We start from the raw sequence: 22269 nt of genomic DNA, 5'->3' as shown, positions 1-22269 counted from the left end.
TTCTACCTCCAGGGCTCCAGCTCCGCCTCTAGAGGCAGGTTGGTAGCCTTGGGAAGCGGAGCTGGTTTAGGGCACCTGCAGCTGAGACCTTGCCCTGCTCCTACTTTCCTAGCACTTGGAGATGATACAGGTGTGATTCATAGATCTAGTACTCACCTGCCTCTGGCTCCCTTCCAGAATACCATTTTCGTTCCCTACAGCCGGGTTTAACCCCACGTTCGGCCCAGCCTGGGTGCCTCTCTATGGTTCACCACCCAGTGTGGGTCTTTGGGATGGTCTTCAAAGTCTCAATGAAGGCCTTGGTCAAGGCATTTGGTTCCGAGGCCGCCTTCTGGTGGCTGTATCCATGGAGGTGTTAGAAGGGAGAGCTGAACTTGAGACTCCTCAGGCCCAACACCAGTCCAGGTTGTCGAGGCTCACCTGAAAGAAGAAGAAGAAAGCCAGTCGGGGTCAGATGCCAATGGGGGTTCCACAGCACGTGGATGCCAGCTCCAGTGCGGCTGGAGCTGAGAGTCCTAGTGCCATGGAGGTGGAGATGGAGGAGCTGCTGCCACTGCCAGAGGTGGGGGCTGGGGCTTAGTAAAGGGGACTGGACTTCTTTCAGCTCTGGAGGGTGTAATCCACTCCCTGGCCTTAAGCACATTGAGGGGGTCTTAATTTGGGGGTTGAGTAAAGAGTGCAGTGGGTGTACACATGGGCTTCCGTGTATGTACACACGCTGGGATAAGAAGGGCTGAGCAATTAAAGATGGGCCAAAGACCAATCCCCAGGGCCAATGCCTTGGGGCTGCAGGGGTAGAGAGGGAGGTAGGTTACCCACAGTGACTTCTCGGCCTTGGTTACAATGTGTTTCTGTGGGTGTTGTGGCTATGCATAGTGCAGGGGGGCTGACTCCAGCCTGACTCTCTTCTCCAGAATGCCCTGGTGCCCTGCGAAGACTTCCTGCTCTTTGGTGTACTCTTTGAGGCCACCATAATTAACCCTGCTGTGGCCTCCCAGCCCATCAGCTTCAAGATTTCCATTGGTGTGTGGCTTAGCCAAACCCTTGAAGGTCATGGTTTGAGGATGGTCACTCTTGTTTTAGACCTCAGGCCTCTGGCAAGGGCTGCTGGTCTTCAGTAAGGGGTGGGTTTTGACTTCTATTGAAGCAGAGGCAGTTGAGGAAGGGGTCTGACCCTCAGCCTAGCGCAGGCCTACTGACCCTTGCTTCTCCTGAGGCAGGTCGCGCTGGCCGCCATGAGGAATAATTGGACCAAGTTTCCAGGGTCTGGGAGGGAACTGAGGGTGCTGTGAGGGATGCACAGCCTCTGTTGCAGTCCAATGTGAGGGCCAGAACAGAGGAAGAGGAAGAGGAGCTGGGGACCCCGGCTCAGCGGCCTGAGCCCATGGATGGCAGTGGGTGAGTGCTCTTGGTGGCTGAAAGCAGGGTGTTGGGAGGTCTCTAAAGACCCAGAATGTCCCCCTGAGCCTCTGCTTTTCTCCACCTGGCTTAGGCCATATCTCTGCCTGCCCCTGCGTCACCGCAAGCCATGTGTACACGTGTGGAGCTGCTGGGAGGATTACACATGGCACCTGCATAGCAGCAACTGCGTGAGCAAAGTGGCAGAAAGGCTGCTGAGTGCAAGGCTGGTGCCCCTGGGAGACACCAGGCCACAGGGACTGCAAGGACATGACAGCCTTTGAAGGGACCTCTGGAGCGGGGCTAATGGGCTCATCACCTGTGATGTTAGTGCAAGGTCAGGAGTCACAGAGGCCAAAAAGTATAGCTTCTGGGCAAACCAAGGAAACCACAAGTTGTAGAAGGACAGAGATTCAGAATTGTTAGATCCAGGAGGGGCTGGATCAGGAGACAGGTGTGGGCCAGAAGGGGACTAGAAAAATGGAACCATCACCCAAATGGAACCAAAGGAGGATTTAGCTCTGCCATTGTCCTTTTTCTCCTGTATCATCCACTGGTCCCTAGTTACCAAAGGAGGGTGACACAAGAGGTGCCTTTGGAGTAGGGTCAGGGGGCTGTGGTCTACAGGAGGCCAGAGTCAGGAGCCCTCAAGACTCTCAACCCTCTACACAGGACCAGGGGCTGCAGGAGGTTGAGACACTGCAGCGCAGGCCTGGGCCAGGCGCCTGCACATGGCTCAAGAGGACTCTGGAAGAGTTGGTGGCTGGAAGCGGGTGAGCTGAGAGCCAGGCCTATTGCTTCCTGTCCCCAGGCCAACTCCAGGGTGAGGGACACAAGGGAGACTCACGATGACTATTTGGACCCAAGGGTGACTTACAGCTTCCCTCAGCACTTTACAGCATAGAGGGAAGGAGATGACTGTCCTTATCAAAGGAGCTTGATGGAGGTTATTGGGCATTAGGCCACCCCCGATCCTCTGGTGCTTGGGCTGCCTTCCTCCTCCAAATGTGCTCCTTTTCCCACTCTTAGAGGCTCATATCAGGTCCTGTCTCCTCAGAACTCCCCTCTTACCTTCCTCCACACTTGTTCCATCTAGTGACCTTCTCTCCTACTTCCTGAGAAAACAGGAGCCTCACCTTCCCCCGCCCAGGCCACCACGCTGCCCCCTCTGCCTCCATCTGTGCTCCTTCCTTCCTGCCAAAGTGGAGGAGGTAACCCTGCTCCAACAGCCACAACTGTGATCTTGATTTCTTCTCCTCTCACCTACTGCAGGATGTAGCTCTGCCATTGAACTTTCTCTCTGTATCATCCACTGGTCTCTAGTTACCAGGTTATGCTGTAACCACGTAAGTGTGTTCCAGTCATCTTTGACTTTCACTGCTCTGAATTCCATTGTCTGCTTCAGGTACTTAAGTGTTTTTCTGATCCTTTTCTCCAAAGAGTTATTTGTCTCTATTCAATAAATATTTATGGCATCTACTATGCCAGACATTGTTTTAGGCACAGGAATAGTAGTGAAAAAGCCTTCCTGCCCATAAAAATCCTTGAAGCTTACATTCTGGTGTAGGGAGTGGGGTGAGGGCTGGGTGGAGACACAGATAATAACCATGTGATAGAGAGGCAGAAATATTGTTAAGTAGGATAAGGAGAAGTGTTAAAGGAGAAAATAAAGCAAGGAAGTGTTAGAGAGAGGTATTGAAGTTTTAGAAGGGGCATGGAGGGGAGGCTACTGTGAAGGTGACATGAAGATGAAGGAGCAAACCATATTTGTAAGGATGTTCCAGGCAGAGGGGACAGCATGTGCAAAGGCCCTGAGGTAGAAGGGTATGTTTGACCAACACCAAGGGAAACTAGTGTAGCTTGTGGCCATGTGAGCAGAGTAGATGAGGTTGGAGGCAGCATGGAAGGATGCTGGGGGTTGACCATATGGAGCCTCTTAGGGCATTGTAATGACCATGACTTCTACACTGAGGGAGATGAGGAACCGAAGAAACTTCTTTTTCTCCTTTTTTATTTCTTCCAAATTATTATCTACAAGTACAAAGAACGTTTTGAAAGAGAGATGTTCTAACTTATATTCATCCTTTCAAAGAACCGTGAGGGAGGATATGGTGTGAAAGAAAAAATGGAGAGATTGCTAAAGAGGACATTGTAATAAACCGGGTGGTAAATGTTGATGGATTGAATCCAGGACGGCTGCCGTGGAGTTGGAGTGATGGGAATGAGTTCAAGAGAAACTTTGATGTTGGAGGTGACACCTCAGGACTTGCTAACAGATGGGTATAGGAGATGAGGAAAATGTAGAGTCATGAATGGGCACCCCCCAAGATTTGGCTTGCAACAACTATGTAGATGGTGCTGTTTACTGAGATATGGAAAATGAGAGAAGGTCTGGCTGGGAGTGGTGGCCTATAATACTAGCACTCTGGGAAGCTGAGGCAGGTGGATTGCTTGAGCTCAGGAGTTTGAGACCAGCCTCAGTAAGAGCGAGACCCCATCTCTACAAGTAAAAAAACTAGCCAGGCATTGTGACAGGCGCCTATAGTCCTAGCTACTTGAGAAACTGAGGCAAGAGGATAACTTGAACCCAGGAGTTTGAGGTTGCTGTGAACTATGATGGCACAGCACTTGGCATTCAACTCCACGGCAACTTAGTGAGACTCTGTCTCAAAAAGGGGGGCAGATGTCTGACAGAAGTGAGAGGAGAGCAGATTTTTAAGAGACAGAGTCTTTGTCACCCTCGGTAGAGTGCTGTGGCATCACAGCTCACAGCAACCTCCAGCTCCTGGGCTTAAGCGACTGTCTGGCCTCAGCCTCCTGAGCAGCTAAGACTGCAGGTGCCCACCACAACACCCGGCTAGAGAGCAGATTTTTTTATTTTTATTTTTTAGGTAGAATCTCTGTTGCCTGGGCTGGAGTATGGTGGCATCATCATAGCTCCCTGCAACCTCAAACTCTTGGGCTCATGTGATCTTCCTGCCTCAGCCTCTCCAGTAGCTGGGGCTACAGGTGCTCACCACTATGCCCAGTTAATTTTTTTGTGTGTGGAGGTGCGGGTCTTGCCATGTTGCCAGGCTGGTCTCCAACTCTTGGTCTCAAGTGGTCCTTCCAAAGTACTGGGATCCTCCCAAGTACTGAGCTACTGCGCTTGGCCTTTTTAGGACATTTTAGGGATTTTTAAAATTCTGGGATGAGAAACCACTGGAGAGGAGTGAAATGGTCTGGAAAGCATCGAAAAGAGCATTTGGTGCTATGTTGAAAGTCTTCTGTAGGGAAGGGGGAAGTCTGGAAGCAGTAAGAACAGAAGCCACTGCAGTAATCCTAGGTGAGGAATGATGGTGGCTTGAACTAGGGAGGTCCTGGAGAAGGACAAAGGGGGAAAAGTGGTTAGATTCCAGATATTTTTTTGAAAGTGGAGTGTAAAGAATTTGCTGATGAAATGATGAGGAATGAGAGAAAGAAAGAGCAGGGAAGGATGACCCTGCAGTTTTTATTATTATTATTATTATTTTTGAGGCAGAGTCTCACTATGTCACCCTCGGTAGAATGCCATGGCGTCACACAGCTCACAGCAACCTCCAACTCCTGGGCTTAGGCGATTCTCTTGCCTCAGCCTCCCAAGTAGCTGGGACTGCAGGCGCCCGCCACAATGCCTGGCTATTTGTTGTCGTTGTCATTGTTTAGCAGGCCTAGGCCAGGTTCTAACCCTCCAGCACCTGGTTTATGTGGCTGGTGCCCTAACCACTGAGCTATGGGCGCTGGGCCAACCCTGCAGCTTGGAGGTAAAGCAGGGTTTTGTTTCTTTGGTGGGCCGAGGGGCACTAGAAATCATGCATTTGGTTTGGGCAAGTAAAGTACCCACTTTATGAAAGTGAACCTAGTGGAGACTAAACCATAGGCTGAGACTTAAATGTACCTAGGAATGCTCCAGGGCATAAACATAGATTCTGATGCAGTGGTGCTGGCACAGGGCTGAGATTCTGCATTTCTGACTAGCCTGCAGGGAACACCAATGCTGTTGGGCCATACTTGGGGTGGCCTAGGTAGTAGCGATCTGGGACTCAGAGATGAGGCCTGCTTTGATGAATTTGGGAATGGTCCAAACACAGAGACCATTCTTAGATGAGGAAGGGAGTCCATGCAGAGCACCAGACTGAGGGCTGTGAGGGAGGCTGGGGTGGGAGGCCTCTCTCAGGAAAGTGGCCTCAAGTGTCAGCACTCTCTCCTTTGACTTTCACCTGCTACGCGGATAGTTTTGCCACGGCGCTGAGCACAGGACAATGACCAGGCCCAGCGCCCTGGATTGATGCTGAGGGAAACTGCTGGTGCACAGTCTGGTACGATCCTGGGAAGGGAGTCAGGGGCACCTGGCTGGGGCCTTTCATTCATGCTTTGTTCTTGGCCTTCCAGAACCTGTTGGCAAAGTAAGGACTGTGGCTTCTATGGGGCCTAAGACAGGGCAACATGCAAAAGAAGTTGACATTGGCCAAGAAGCTCCTGGCAAAACTGCACTTCCTGGCTCGGGAGGTAATTGCTTGCTTATCCCATTTTCTTACCCTGTGTACCTCTCTCCCTAAGCTCTTGGGCCATTCTGGAGGCCTCTGGGCTGGTGTGATGTAACGTATGTCTTCTGGAATGATGCCAGGGCTAGGACCTGTTGCTTCAGGCACAGGACCAAACTCTATTTGGATTAGCTAAGGGTGAGGATGAGAGTTCTAAGGTGCAGTAGGGATCTAGGGAACATTTAGGATCTCTGCATGAAAATTTGAGAGCAAGCTCCCTTGGGTATGACCTCCTGGTCTGAAGCCCTGAACATGACATGTTGAAAGGTGAAGGGAGTTCACAGTTTTGGAATGTTTTCTCTGCTGAATATCTGCATTTTTGCCTTGTATGATTCTTCCAACAACCTTAAGAGGTCACCCCATTTGGCAGAAGAAACTGAGGCTGAGAGAGGGAAAGTGACTGGTCCACCATGTGGCAGCAGAGCTGGAATTCAAAGCCAGTTTTGCCTGACTCTGAAGCTCAGTACTTCCCAAAGGCACAGGATGTTTAGATTGCTGGGGCCAGTGTGTTCTCAAAGACTGAGGAGATAGAGTTTGGTCTCATACCTTGAAGGATAAGCTGGAATTTGGCAAGTGAAAAAGAATGAACAACATATGCAAAGATCTAGAACTAGGAGGCCTGGGTACCTGGGAAACACAATTCTGGAAGGAGAGACAGAGTAGAGACCTTATTATACTGAATTTTAGTGCAAAATTGCTTTTTAAACTTATAACAAAAAAATCCTTTTGTCAGCTGACATTTAAAATTCTTATGACATAAATATGTGTCCTGTAATAACATAATCTAATTTTGCTGTTTTTAAAAACTTATATTATTTTACTTTAGCTTTATCTATATATCATTGCATGTAGTTGTAATTTGTCAATTTCATGGACAATGTGCTTATCCATCATACTGCTGATGGTTATGTAAATTTTTCCCAAAGGGTAGTGATTCGAAAAAAATGCTTCCAAGACTTTTTTTTTTTTTTTTTTTTTTTTTTTGAGACAGTCTCACTTTGTTGCCTTTAATAGAGTGCCGTGGCGTCACAGCTACAGCAACCTCCAACTCCTGGGCTTAAGCAATTCTCTTGCCTCAGCCTCTCAAGTAGCTGGGACTACAAGCGCCCACCACAATGCCCGGCTATTTTTGGTTGTAGTTGTCATTGTTGTTTGGCAGGCCCGGGCTGGATTTGAACCCACCAGCTCCAGTGTATGTGGCTGGCGCCCTAGCTGCCGAGCCGACTATTTTTTTTTATATACAGAGTCTCATTCTGTTGCCCCAGGCTCCAATGCTGTGGTGTCAGCCTAGCTTACAACCTCAAACTCCTGGGTTCAAGCCATCCTCCTGTCTCAGCCTCCCCAATAACTGGGACTACAAACACCTGCCACAATGCCCAGCTATTTTTTTCTATTTTTGGTAGAGATAAGGTCTTGCTCTTGCTCAGACTGGTCTCAAACTCTTGAGCTTAAGCAATCTTCCTGCTTGGGCATAGACTGATAGTTTTACAGGCCAGAGTCACCACCCCCAGCCTCTCCGTGTCTACTTCTGTTGATTATTTCCTCTCTTGATCACAAGTCATACCTTTTGCTTTCCCTATGTCTTGTAATTTTAATTTAATTAATTTAATTTATTAATTAATTAGTTTTTTTGAGACAGAGTCACACTATGTGACTCACAGCAACCTCCCACTCTTGGGCTTACGTGATTCTCTTGCCTCAGCCTCCCGAGCAGCTGGGACTACAGGCGCCCGCCACAACGCCCAGCTATTTTTTTGTTGCAGTTTGGGGCTGGGTTCGAGACTGCCACCTTCGGTATATGGGGCTGGCACCCCACCCATTGAGCCACAGGCTAGACCCCGTGGCTATTTTTTTGTGCAGTTGTTACTGTTGTTTTAGCTGTCCTGGATCAGGTTTGAATGTGGCTGGAGCCCTACCCACTTGAGCTATGGGCGCCACCCTTGGTTTTGCTTTTTAATTGAAAATCAGAAGATTGTATAAGTGTCTCTATTTAATTTTTATTTTAACCATTATACTTTTCATTTCTTTAAGTCTTATTTTTTTCATATCCACTATGTTATTTTCACGGCTTTTTATTCTCAGTAAAGTTTGTCTTTGTTTAATTTTGTTTACATATCACAAGTAGAGTTGTTTTTATAATGTCAGATGATTCCAATAATAGACTTTTGGGGGTGGTGGTTGGTATTGCTATTTCTGCTGTTTCCTTTTGTGTTAGTTGCTTTTGACAGTGAGTTGCTCATTATAGTTTCCTTAAAAAAACATTGGGGGACTTTGTTGAGTTTTGGAATAAAGGCGCATATTTTCTGGAAAGCATTTGACTTTGCTTCTGCCTTAGATCACCTTACAACATAATCTGATATTTAGCAACACCAGGCTTGTGAAAAAGTCAGTTTGTGCTTATTCTTTTCAGAAACAATTTCCAACTCTCCTGCTCCACTCAGCTGGGCATCTTTCCTTGTAGATACCAGGGTGGTAAGAGAGGGGGCAGGTATTTTTTATGAGTTACCTTTATCTTGAAGGCATCATTTCTTGAGATCCTGGCTTTTTTTTTTTTTTTTTTTTTTTTGAGACAGAGTCTCACTATGTCGCCCTGGTAGAGTGCTGTGGCGTCACAGCTCACAGCAACCTCAAACTCTTGGGCTTAAGGGATACTCTTGCCTCAGCCTCCCAAATAGCTGGGACTACAGGCAACCACCACAGCACCCAGCTATTTTTTTGTTGCAGTTGTTCAGCTGACTGGGCTGAGTTCAAACCTGCCACCCTCAGTGTATGCGACTGGTGCCATAACCGTTGCTGCAGGCACCAAGCCTTGAGATTCTAGCCTTTAGAGAGGGGAGAAATCTCCTATTAGACTCCCATCCCAAGTGGGATCTGAGCTCTTTATTTTTGTCTTTACTCACTTTAGGTCACAAAAAGCTTAGGTTTGGCAAATGCCCTTGTGGTAAAAGTAGCTTAAATGCTTTGCTAACTTCCTGATGTCCCATTGTCATCTAGAGCTTGTTCTGATAATTCTGGGGTTTTTTTTTGGAGACAATCTTACCCTGTCACCCTGGGAAAACTGCCTTGGCATCATAGCTCATAGCAAATTCAAACTCTCAGGCTCAAGCAATCCTCTTGCCTCAGCCTCCTCAGTAGCTGGGACTATAGGCTCCCACCACAACACCTGGCTAGTTTTACTATTTTTAGTAGAAACAGGATCTTGTTCTTGCTCAGGGTGGTCTTGAACTCTTGAGCTCAAGCAATCCATCTGCCTTGTCCTCCCAGAGTGCTAGGATTACAGATGTGAGGCAATGTGCCTGGCCCGACTATTCTTGACTCTTATTTCCTCATCGCTGCCTTTAATAAAATATTTAATACTATTTTACCCAAGGCTGGGCACTGTGGCTCATGCCTGTAATCCTAGCACTCTGGGAGGTGGAGGCTGCTGGATTGCCTGAGCTCGCAGGTTCGAGACCAGCGTGAACAAGAGTCTCTAAAAATAGAGACTCTAAAATAGCTAGGTGTTATGGCAGGTGCCTGTAGTCCCAGCTACTTGGGAGGCTGAGGCAAGAGAATCATTTGAGCCCTAGAGTTTGAGGTTGCTGTGAGCTATGATGCCACAGCACTCTACTAAGGGTGACAAAGTGAGACTCTGTCTCAAAAACAAAAACTACTCTGGGTACCTCGTGTGAGTAGACTCATACAGTCTTGTTGTTTTGTGCCTGGGTTAGCTCACACATGCCTTCAGGCTGTGTGAACCATTTTACCCAGATATTTTAGTTATTTTTGGTGACAAGTAGATCTTCCTTCCTATCTCGTAATAGCTGTGGTAATGTAAGTCTTGGATAATGGTTTTGAAAGGGGAAGGAGAGGGTCAGATTTGTACATTGGAGAGATCAGTTCTAGCTACTGTTTTTTTTGTTTGTTTGAGACAGAGTCTCACTCTGTCCCCCTAGGTAGAGTGCCATGACATTGTAGCTCACAGCAACTTCTAATTCCTGGGCTCAAGCAATCCTTCTTGCCTCAGCTTCCCAAGTAGCTGGGACTACAGGCACATACCACCATGCCTAGCTAGTTTTTCTATTTTGGTAGACATGGTCTTGTTCTTTCTCAGGCTGGTATTCAACTCATGAGCTCAAGCAATCCACCTGCCTCGTCCTCCCAGAGTGCTAGGATTACAGGTGTGAGCCACCATGCCCGGCCTGGTTTGTTTTTTATTATTCAATGAAATTTGAAGTCCTACAATGTACTCTGTTTTAGGCCCTGGGGTTCCAGTCCCTGTCACGTTACTTGCTTTTTGGGGGCTTCTGTTCTAGTCAGTGAGACAGACTATACATCTATAAATGAATGAGACAATAATTATGATCCAGAAGTGCTGCTAAGAAAGATGTTACAGGGCAGCACCTTTGGCTCAGTCGGTAAGGCGCTGGCCCCATATGCCGAGGGTGGCGGGCTCAAACCCGGCCCCGGCCGAACTACAACAAAAAAATAGCTGGGTGTTGTGGCGGGCGCCTGTAGTCCCAGCTACTCGGGAGGCTGAGGCAAGAGAATCGCTTAAGCCCAGGAGTTGGAGGTTTCTGTGAGCTGTGTGATGCCATGGCACTCTACCGAGGGCCATAAAGTGAAACTGTCTCAAAAAAAAAAGAAAGATGTTACAGACTCTGAGAACCTTCTTGGATAAGGTGTGGGGAGAAGCCAGCCATTCATGGTGGCAAATAGGCTTGGGAGGGAGGACTGAAGGCAAGAAGCCTGATCAGGAGGCTGCCACGATTTTCTGGACAAGAATGAGGAAAGAACAGTAGTGAGAAACTGTTAGGACTTGGGAATTGGCTGTTGGAGAAGAGTGCCACCAGCTCAGGCATGTGGCTGATGTGATGGGCATCTCGTGGGGACTCTGGGAAGGATTAGGCAGGGGCAGAGAGACAGGTGAAGAAGTCAGGGACATCATTCTGAAGGTATGTGTGAACTAAACCAGGCACAAAACGACAAGATGAGTCCACTCACACGACAACTCGGAGTAGTCAGATTCACAGGAACAGAAGGCAGAATAGTGGTTACCAGGCTGGGGCGGGGAGGCAGTTAGTGTTTAATGGAGACAGAGTTTCAGTTTTACAAGATGAAGAGTTCTGGAGGTGGAGGTGATGATGCAAATGTGAATGTATTTAATGCCACTGAACTGTATGTTTAAAATGGTTCATTTTATGCTATATGTATTTTGCCACAATTTTACAACTAAATTAATTAATTAATTAATTAATTAATTAATTGAGACAGAGTCTCACTTTGTTGCCCTGGGTAGAGTGCCATGGCTTCACACCTCACAGCAACCTCAAACTCTTGGGCTTAAGTGATTCTCTTGCCTCAGCCTCTGGCTATTTTTAAGAGGTGAGGTCTCGCTCTGGCTCAGGCTGGTCTTGAACCTGTGAGCTCAGGCAATCCACTTGCCTTGGCCTCCCAGAGGGCTAGGATAATTTTTTAGAAAAGGAAGTCAGGACTCGGGGCTTGTAGCTCAGCAGCTAGGGCGCCAGCCATATACACCGGGGCTGGAGGGCTCATATCCAGCCTGGGCCTGCCAAACAACAATGACAACTACAACCAAAAAAGTAGCTGAGTGTTGTGGCAGGTGCCTGTCGTCCCAGCTACTTGGGAGGCTGAGGCAAGAGAATCACTTGGGCCCAAGAGTTTGAGGTTGGTGTGAGCTGTGATGTCACTCTACCCAGGGCGACATAGTAAGACTCTGTCTCAAAAGAAAATAAAAGAAAAAAGAAGTCAGGTTGGACTTTGAGTCTGAGGTGAATTTTTGGGGTGTCTAGGGGGAGATTTCCAGGAGGCAGGTGGCCGCATGGATCTGGGTTTGAAGAGTGGTCAGGATGGGAATGGATAGTTGGTCCATCCATCTAGTCCAAGCTGTGGCAGTGGAGGTCTTAGCTCCACATCCACCTCTGTGACCTGGTTCTCCACCCACAGCCTCAGCCACCCCTGCCTGATGTGTTGGTCTGGATGCTCAGTGGGCGGCACCGTGTGGCCTGGGCCTGGATCCCTGCCCAGGATGTACTGTTCTCTGTGGTCCAGGAGGAGTGGGGCCGAGACTGCGGGAGGATCCAGACTCTGCTGCTTACAGTGAGAGGGTCCCGGGTGAGGGTGCTGGGAGAAGGGGGTGAGCCTGGTAGGGCAGGGTGGCACTGAGGTAGAAGCCTGGGGTTCCCAACCAAGAGCTCTGCAAACTCTCTTCAATTATCCAAAAAGCCCAAAGGAGATTGTGCTTTTGCCCAGGTCAGCTTGAAATGAGATAAACCCCAAAGCTTGTTAGCCGTGGACTTGTGCCGGTCCTTTTGCTAACTTGGTATTGACAGATGGGCCCTTATATAAAGGCATGGCTGGTTTGCAGGCAAAATATTTCTAAATGAGGCGTCCCTGGAAAAGATGCCAAAAGGGGTACCTGGTGGGGAGAAGCTGTGCTCCTTGGGCAGAGGACAGGGAATGTATATGATGAGGTGAAGGAGATACACTGGCGTTCAGGGCGGTGCCTGTGGCTCAGTGAGTAGAGCACTGGCTCCACATACTGAGGGTGGTGGGTTCAAACCCAGCCCCGGCCATGTTGCAACAAAAAATAGCCGGGCGTTGTGGTGGACGCCTGTAGTCCCAGCTACTCAGGAGGCTGAGAATTGCCTAAGGCAAGAGAATTGCCTAAGCCCAGGAGTTGGAGGTTACTGTGAGCTGTGATGCCACAGCACTCTACTGAGGGCAACAAAGTGAGACTCTGTCTCTGAAAAAACAAACAAACTGGAGTCCAGAGCCCAGAGTGCAGCTTGGCAATGTGGAGTGTGAGGGGCACAGGGTGGTGGTCAGGAGGAGGGAGCAAAGATGGGCACGTAGGGCGTGTTCTCTGCGGTCAGGGAGTCACGTGGACCGGGTGTGCCTTGGGGGAGCTAGGATTTAGGATTTGGGGCCTAGCTGGGGTCGTGCGGGAGGCAGTCAGGTCTTACTTGCTTCCCTGCCACACAGGCGCCTGGGGCAGGCCCTGGGGAGGTCTGTGCCAAGCTGGAGCTCTTCCTGTGGCTGGGGCTGGGCAAGCAAGCCAAGGCCTGCACCTTCGAGCTGCCCCCAGATCTGCTGCCCGAGCCCTTGGCTGGGCCGCCCCACTGCCTGTGCCAGCATGGTGAGTGTGGGGCGGGCAGGATGGGCGCAGGGCCCGCCTTGCTATTTGCCCGAGATGTGGGGCTAATGAGTCATCCCTGAGCAAACACCTTCCTTCCCCTTCACCCCAGACTTTAGATACTTCCAGTTCTGGGCTCACTTGTACCAGGCCTGCTGCGGCCCGCCAGTCGAATGTGTCTCAATCTGAGGTTTTTTTAGGGTGAACGTTACAGGTTGATTGGAAGGTCGACGCAGGATGGTTTTTGACAGACTACTAGACACCACAAGTGATGATGGAAGTAGCTGTAACTTTATTGAATTTTAAGAGTGTCTTTTATACATTTTTGACAAAGCATTACAAATCACAAAAGACATTTTTATGACTTGCAGGTGGTCACAAGTTCTTATCTTGTCTTACAAACGTAGGCATTCAACCATCTATCTTACACAGTGTTTTGCCAGCAAGGGGGAACAAATGGCAGCTGTGAGGTAGCTGATAAGCAGCAGTTACTTTTTAGCTCCTTTTATCTAAAGTTGAAATGTGTTTTTTAACATATAACACTATTTTCTTTCATAGTTTTAGTTTCATGATTATATATAGTTGTTATGATTAGAGGTGTATTATGAATCATATAAGTGATTAAAGTGTGAAGGAAACATGAGAAATAAAAGGATATTGTATGAAAACTAAACTATATTGAAAGTGAGGTTAGGAAAGACAAGGTTAGAGATAGGGGGAAAGGGTGGGTGGATATCAGGTTGGAAGCATCTTGTTTGTGGTATTTACATTCTTTTGATGCACTGTATACTTTCAAGGTTTTTGTTCTAAAGAAGTGGTTTCATTAGTAACACTTGGTTGCTTCCCCTTATCTAGGAATGTCAAGGCTTGTAACTTTTCTTAGTTCTTTAATTGGTCTCAGTTTCTTATGATCTCTCTTAAAAACAGCTGAACATATTTTTTTATGTATAATGTTTGACTACTTCTATATATTTTTACTCTAATTAGTAACTATATTTTGATTCATAGTTAATTGCTTGTTAAACATTAAACTACTTTATTGATTTGTGTTACATATGAAAATTAGTGAAGTAAGACATTTTTCTAAGTAAAGTTTTACTAATTAGTGAAGTCAGATGTTTTTTTAAGTAAAGTTTTACTGCAGGAGGTGTCATGTTGGAACATCCTGTTTGTCGTGCCTGTATTCTCTCGATGTACTATTTCAATTCACTGACATTTATGGTGGGGACGTGCTGTTGTACAGGCTCTCTTGGAGCCACTGAGTCCGGCACAGCCATACTTGCTGTGTTTAATTGTGGATCAGTAAGTCACTGTGTTTATTTTTAGTTTCTCAAAACAATCAGGCAATAATCAGTCATTCAACTGAACAGACAGGTTTCAGGGTAAAAGTTTCTTAGGCTTTTATGCCGCACCTCATGACTTTCTACGTTCACTAAAAGGCATGCTAGGCAACTTATGCGCTGCTGTCGCAAGCCAGGGGGACTGGGGGCAACGCTCCGAGGAGCACCCACCGCCTTACCACAGTTTTTACAACGCGGACAGAGCCATCCCGCCACGGCTTGATGCCGGGGGTGCGGCATTTCTCCCTTTTTTGTTAATGAAACGTAGTTCAAAGAGGTCTTGGCGAACAGCCTTTAAGGAGGAAAAGACACAACGAAGAAGACATGGTAACAGTAAGACAACACAGAATATTAGGCATCCAATAATAATAATAAACACAATGTACTGAATCCAAGATATAGGATTTAAAGACTTAAGATTGTCAGAGAGTGATTGAGCTAGAGCATCGAGAGATGTACTAGGTAGATGAGCTTCACTGATGGCAGTGATATCCTTTTGGAGAGTATGTAAGTCATGTGTAATATCATTATCCTTCCACACACCTTGCAAATGTGCTTTTGTTTTGTTCCAAGAGGTGGAGAGGTTATAAGGTAGAGGAGTGACACAGATAGCTGGAAAAGCAGAGTGACATCTAGTTTGAAGTTTATGTTGTATGAACTTTATATCTTGTCCTAGAGCTAAGACTACTTCTTCTAAGATATTTAATTTAGCTTCAAGTTTATTATCTATGCTGGCCTGAGTCATCAAGGCTAGAGTGATATTATTGCTGAGAGAATTAACAAAGTGAGCTGTGTGAACTTCTTGAACCAAAGCAGTAGTGGCTACCGCAAATGTTGTAACTATAGAAATTAAAGCTAAAATACCGAGAATTAAAGCAGCTATAAACCTCTTAGGTCGAATTAATTGATTAACAGTATGTAAAACTTGTAAAGCAGAATTATCATACCAGGGATTATTTTGTAAATCAACAGGTAATAGTACATAAGAGGGTCTTTTTACAATTAAAATAGAATTAAACAAGCGTTCATTAAACAAATCAGTAGAAGTAAGACAATTTGTAACTTTATAAGTGATACAAGAAATATGATAAGAGTTTTTAGATTGTGTAATAGTTAAATACTTATTTGGAGCTAAAAGTAGAGCATATGGATAACCAACGCAAGTTCTTATTGACATTGCATTTGGCTTTGGCATATTAGGTTTTTTTTCTAAAATTAAGTTGGATGCAGCAACAAGTCTAAATAGATCATAATGTATTTGAGTTTTATCTTTGTCTTGAGCGACTCATATGGGTTCAACTAAACCAGGTGTAAACCATCTGCGTATTGGTTGAGGGGTACTAGACCACTGATATTGATGATATTTATCTAATTGGTTTGAGAAATATTTATTATGATCAAAACAAGAAGTAGGAGAATAATCCCAGATGACTGTGTTTGAATTTATAGGAGAATGCTTGTTGGCAGCATCTGGGAATCCACAGGAAAGCCAAGTAGGTGTTTTAGTTAATGATGATTTCCAGAATTGATTTTTATCTCTATATTTTTCTTTACAGTTAGGGAGAGGTAACGAGTCCACAGATAAACAGGTTTCATTATAATTAGGACTTCCAATAGTTTGTAACTCATATTCCCAAACATAACGTCTATTTGCATCATGAGGATCTGGAGCATCAGTTAAAAACACTCTGTAGCTAGTAGGTAAACAAAAAGGAGGTGTGTTGCCTCTTAAAGTAAAGTAAATAGGTAAGGAGTCGGCTTTGCCAGTGAAATTAATTAAAGCCGCAGCATGATGTCTGGATTCTGAGTCAGTTAAACCTCCTAAGCGGATAGAATCATTAGAAAGAATTTTTATGGGGTCTGGATCTAGCCAGCCCACAGGGTGTAGCAGTGGAGGATTAGGAACATAAGACCAATAAGCTGCAGTTTCTACCTTAGGAGTAGAGATTAGTGATAGAAACGCAAGAAAGTACATTGTAGGAGTTAGAGGGTTTCTTTGAGACATGAGAAGCTGTTTAGCTTGTTTCACCAGGGTACGGATCTGTGTCTATGTGATCTTGGAGGGTTTCGGTGAAACTTCCACAGTCGTCCTCATTTGTGCAGATAGGATCTTCATCCGCCGCAGGCGTTGTCTTCTGCGCCGGGGTCTCCGGAGGAGCCGGTTTGATGAGCCGGTCTGGAATCCAGATGGGAGAGTCGGCATCCTGTGGAAATATGCAAGCATAGCCTCGTCCGGAGGTTAACAATACATCAGGGCCTTTCCATTGGCCCGATAATAAATCTTTCCAAAGAACTTTAGGAAGGGTGGCAGCCGATTGCGGCTGCCAATGGGAGAGAGCAGGGGTTAAATTGTTGGAGTTTACATTAAGGTGATTTAGGACGAATAAAGCATGGGTTAAAATATGATGAGGGGAGAAATATTTATGAGCCTTTTGTAGGCGTTCAATTTGTAATTTTAATATTTGATTAGTTTTTTTAACAATCGCTTGACCCTGAGGATTATACGGGATCCCCGTAGAATGAGCAATTTTCCATTGTGTACAAAATTGTTCAAATGCTCGAGAGGTGTAAGCTGGAGCATTATCTGTTTTTAGTTGAAGAGGGACACCTAGCTGCTGAAAGCAGTAAAACAGGTGTTGTACAACATCTTTATAGGCCTCGCCAGATCTTGCAGAGGCACAGATAAAATGAGAAAAAGTATCAACAGTAACATGTACATATTGTAATTTTCCAAAACTAGACACATGTGTTACATCCATTTGCCATAATACATTGGGGCGTAAACCCCGAGGATTGACACCGAATTTCAAAGGATGATGAGTAATAGGACAGGCTTTACACTTTAAGACTATTTGTCTGGCCTGTTCTCTAGTAATTTGAAACATTTTTCTTAATGTGTTAGCATTCTGGTGATGTAAGGCGTGGCTTTCTTCAGCTTCAGCCACTGATGCCACCATAGTACGTGTTAACAAATCTGCAGTGGCATTTCCTTGGGCCAAAGGGCCAGGTAAATTAGTATGTCCTCTTATGTGACCAATATAAAATTGATTATTTCTTTGCTGAATTAAAGTTTGTAGTTTCTTTAATAAAGGTAGAATAGTTGAGGTTCCTGTTAAAAGAGCAGTTTCAAGAGCTGGAAAAAGAGAAGCAATATACTTAGAGTCTGTGTATAAGTTAAATTTTTGTTTGAAATTATTAAAAGCTGAGATCAGAGCCCATAATTCTGTTTGTTGGGCAGAGGCTTGTGTAACCTCCTTAATAAGAGGAGACAGACCTGGACTAAAAACTACAGCTCGTCCTGTAGAGGAGCCATCTGTGAACAAGGTTATTGCGTCAGACAGAGGCTGTTTGGAACACATAAGAGGAAATATAAGTGAAACTGTTTTTGTAAATTCAATTAAAGGATGTTTAGGATAATGGTATAAAATTTGACCTGCATAGCCTTGTAAGGCCAATACCCAATCATCATTATTTTGAAATAGTTGTTCTACTTGAATTTTATTATAAGCAGTCACAATTACATGAGGATCTTTACCAAATAATTCTCGTGATCTTTTTCTTCCTTTATCAATTAATAAAGACACCAGGTATGGATAATCAGCAACAATCTTTGTCTGAACATGTGGTAAATGAATCCATTCTAAGATACCTTCCTGCCACAAGCAGGCTGTAGGAGTATATTCAGTAGAAAAAATAAGTAAAAACCATGGATTTTGATAATTAATTTGTTTAACCCTGGCCTGGGTTAAAGCTTGTTCAACAACTTCTAAAGCCTGCAAGGCTTCTGGAGTTAAATGTCTAGGGGAACGGGGATTAGAGTCCCCCTGTAAGATAGCAAACAAAGGACTAAGAGTTCCTGTAGTAATTTTTAAAAAGGGCCGAATCCAATTTATTTCTCCTAGTAATTTTTGATAATCATTAAGAGTTTGTAATTTATCTCTCCGAATCTGCACTTTTTGGGGTGTAATATAGTCAGAGTGAATCCATTGTCCCAGATAACTTAATGGTTTATCTCTTTGAATTTTTTCTGGGGCAATTACTAAACCATATTTAGTTAATTGTTCTATAGCCTTTTCTAGCATTAGCTGTACTTGCGGTAGCTCAGGATGAGCTAGTAAGATATCATCCATATAATGAATTATGTAAGCACTAGGAAATTGTTTTCTCAGTGCTGCCAATGCAGCTGCCACAAATTTTTGACATAAGGTAGGGCTGTTTTTCATGCCCTGTGGTAAAGTTTTCCATTGATATCTTTTAAATGGTTCCTGTAAATTTAAAGAAGGAACACTGAAAGCAAAACGAGGACAATCCTCAGGATGTAGATTAATAGTAAAAAAGCAGTCTTGTAAATCAATAATTATAAGTGGCCATTGTTCAGGTACTGCTACAGGAGATGGGAGCCCAGGTTGAAGGGAGCCCATGTCTTCCATAATGGCATTAACTGCTCTTAAATCTTGTAAAAGTCTCCATTTGCCAGATTTTTTCTTAATGACAAACACAGGAGTGTTCCATGGACTAGTGGATTCCTCTAAATGTCCTTTATCTAATTGTTCTTGTACCAAAATTTGTAATGCCTGTAACTTTTCTGTTGTTAGGGGCCACTGACTAACCCACACAGGAACATCTGTTAACCATTTTATTTTACAGGCATAATTTTCTGCAGTGGCCCCTATGAAAAACACTGATCGTTCAGCTGATCTCCTGTAACTAGTTTCATGTCTAGAACATGTAAAAGATCTCGTCCCCACAAAGTATAGGGTAGAGAGGGTAGCACATAAGGTTGAAAGTAAATTTTCTTATTCTTATATTCACATAATAAATGAGATGTACTCCGCATAACACCAGAAACAGAACCTAAACCAACTAATGAAGACCCAGTCCGATGTACTGGCCAGGATTTTGGCCAGTCAGAAGCTGCAATGTAGGTCACATCAGCTCCTGTGTCCATTAACCCTTTAATGGGTCTGCCCTCAATTTTCATTTTTAATATTGGTCTATCATATAAATCATGTATGAGAGCTACACAGTCCTGATCAGTAAATCCAAATTGACCCTCTCCCCTGGCATCATGCAAGTGATAGGTGGGAAGTGGTATATATGGCAACAACAATAACTGAGCAATTCTTTGTCCCTTATGAATTTGTGTAGTTTCTACTAAAGACTTTACCATGACTTTAATTGTATTCTCAGTGTCAGAATCAATAACTCCCGGAATAACTTCAAAATGTTTGGTATAATTGGAACTGCGACCTAAAATAACACCCACTGTGCCCGGTAACAATTTTCCTTTAATTCCAGTAGGAACTAGAGTAACACCATCATGTTTAGATATAATTATGTCTTTAGAGCTGGCAAGATCAAGGCCTGCACTGCCAGGAGTTCCACGCGGGAGGTCATGAATTGTCCATTCCGGCGGTATACAATTAGTAGTAGATGTAGGCTCTAAAATAGGTTGTACCGTAGTAGGCACAGTTATTTCTCCCTTGGGGTCGGGGCTGGGAGAATGCCCCTCATCTAGTTTTTTGACCTATTGCCATTATTAGCATATGCACCCTTGTCAGACAAGGGGGTTCCATCTTTATGAAACTTAGATTTACATTCATTTCTCCAGTGCCTGCCCTTCTTACAACGAGGGCATGGTCCCGGGGGTAGCCCACGAGACTTACTATTATTATTATTAGCACCGGTGGATTTCTTACAATCCTTCTGTATATGACCTGGCTTCCCACAATTATAACAAGTGGGTAAGTCATGTGGGGGGTCACACCCGAAACATGTATTGCTGGGGTCTCTATCAAAAGCACTTTTAACATATGAACTGAATTTCTGACCCCGCATAGCTGCAGCAAACGCCATTCCCTGGACGATTGCTGGTGAGGCATCCATGCATGCTTTAATATAATCTTGTATTGTACCCGTTTTTCTGAGTGGACGTATTAAGTCCTGACACAGCGTATTTGCATTTTCCCAAGCCAACTGCTTGAGTAATAATGCTGTGCCTTCAGACGGTGGGAGCATTCTATTAATAGCTTCTTCCAGGCGAGAAATAAAGTCAGGATAGGACTCTTCCATACCCTGTTTTATGCCTGCTAAAGTTGTGCCCTTAGTACCTGGAGGAGGTATCCTGCGCCAAGCAGAAACTGCATTGTGGTTAATTATTTCTAAAAATTGCCGTGGTAGTTTAATTTGATTTTCAGAGGTGGCAAATTTATCTGTTCCTAAAAGCATAGATAACGTGGGCTGTGCCTTTCTACCTACATGTTGATTAACGCTTTCTCTGCATCTATCCTCATATTCTGTTCTCCATAAAATATAGTCACCTGGGGAAAGCGTGGCCTTGGCCGTTTGTTGCCAATCATACGGAGTAAGCCACTGACTGCTAATTGATTCTACAATTTGTAAAGTATAAGGGGCAGAAGCTCCCGATGTACGGACAGCTTGTTGCAATTCTTTAAGTGTCTTTAACGACAGAGGTTCCCAGGTGGGTGGTGCCCTTTCCTCCGTAGGAAAGCGCACCGGGAAAGCGAAAGTAAAATCTCCCTGCTGACGGGCTTCTCGCACCGCCGCTTGAAAGCCTGCAGGCGGCGGGGGGAGACAAGGAGGCACACGGGGAAGTGGAGCCCGCAAAGTTGGCCTGGATGAAGTCATAGGAATGCGAGCCGCCGGATAAGCTCGGCGAGGGTGAATACAATCATCCATTCTGTCCCTCTCATCTGGTTTAGCAAATTCATCGACCACATCCCACTCGTCACTGTCAGAAGAATTATCAACCGGCGGGAGTGGCGGTAGAATGTCCTTAAGCGTTGGTGCCGAGGGAATTGCGCTCTCAGCATTTAATGCCGGCTCAGGATCTTTAAGAGCCTCTGGGGAAACTTTATCGCAAATGGGTGCCACCTTAGTTTCAGGGCTTTCAGCCTCCGAGTCAGTTTCTCTTATAAATGCTTCTAAGAAGGTATTGTCAGCCAAAAGTTCTCTAACCTGTAACCACAAAGGAAAAGCCTGTGGGGGCAAAACCTGCTCCCCATGCTCCTGCATGTAATTCCGCATCTCGCGTCCCACTCTCTTCCAGTCGGAGAGAGAGAGAGAGCCTTCCTCCAGAAACCAAGGACTAACCAACTTTATGAAATGCATAAGCTCCTCCAACCGTTTGAGAGACACATGAAAACCATTTTTCTCTAATAAACGCTGTATCATGACACTGAGCATGCGTTCCTCTTTTCCTAATGTATGTCCCATGTTGTCCTGCGGATTACTCACGCTTAACCGGTCAGCCTTTACCGGCGGGACTCGAGCTCCCTGGTGAGAGTCGCCTTCAATCTGAAGAGAGAGGAAAGAAAGAAAAAGAAAGATCACCTGTCCTTCAGGTCCCTGTTCGGGCGCCAGCTGCTGCGGCCCGCCAGTCGAATGTGTCTCAATCTGAGGTTTTTTCAGGGCGAACGTTACAGGTTGATTGGAAGGTCGACGCAGGATGGTTTTTGACAGACTACTAGACACCACAAGTGATGATGGAAGTAGCTGCAACTTTACTGAATTTTAAGAGTGTCTTTTATACATTTTTGACAAAGCATTACAAATCACAAAAGACATTTTTATGACTTGCAGGTGGTCACAAGTTCTTATCTTGTCTTACAAACGCAGGCATTCAACCATCTATCTTACACAGTGTTTTGCCAGCAAGGGGGAACAAATGGCAGCTGTGAGGTAGCTGATAAGCAGCAGTTACTTTTCAGCTCCTTTTATCTAAAGTTGAAATGTGTTTTTTAACATATAACACTACTTTCTTTCATAGTTTTAGTTTCATGATTATATATAGTTGTTATGATTAGAGGTGTAT

General features: G+C 45.2%; 1 pseudogene across 1 annotated transcript in view; it reads left to right on the top strand.

The window, feature by feature from the left end:
- LOC128574262 (fer-1-like protein 4) overlaps positions 1 to 22269 on the top strand; it is a 46795-nt pseudogene that overhangs the window by 6000 nt on the left and 18526 nt on the right. Inside the window, exons 15-24 of the transcript XR_008376655.1 lie at positions 201 to 562; positions 915 to 1023; positions 1221 to 1398; positions 1493 to 1628; positions 2071 to 2175; positions 5652 to 5735; positions 5809 to 5925; positions 11907 to 12059; positions 12945 to 13098; positions 13208 to 13245. The product of XR_008376655.1 is annotated as a fer-1-like protein 4 (transcript). The remainder of the gene's footprint in view (positions 1 to 200; positions 563 to 914; positions 1024 to 1220; positions 1399 to 1492; positions 1629 to 2070; positions 2176 to 5651; positions 5736 to 5808; positions 5926 to 11906; positions 12060 to 12944; positions 13099 to 13207; positions 13246 to 22269) is intronic.

This window comes from Nycticebus coucang, chromosome 21 (assembly GCF_027406575.1).
Source record: "Nycticebus coucang isolate mNycCou1 chromosome 21, mNycCou1.pri, whole genome shotgun sequence".
NCBI classification, from domain to species: Eukaryota; Metazoa; Chordata; class Mammalia; order Primates; family Lorisidae; genus Nycticebus; species Nycticebus coucang.
The sequence above is the reverse complement of the archived record's forward strand: the minus strand, read 5'-3'. Positions and strand labels throughout refer to the sequence as shown.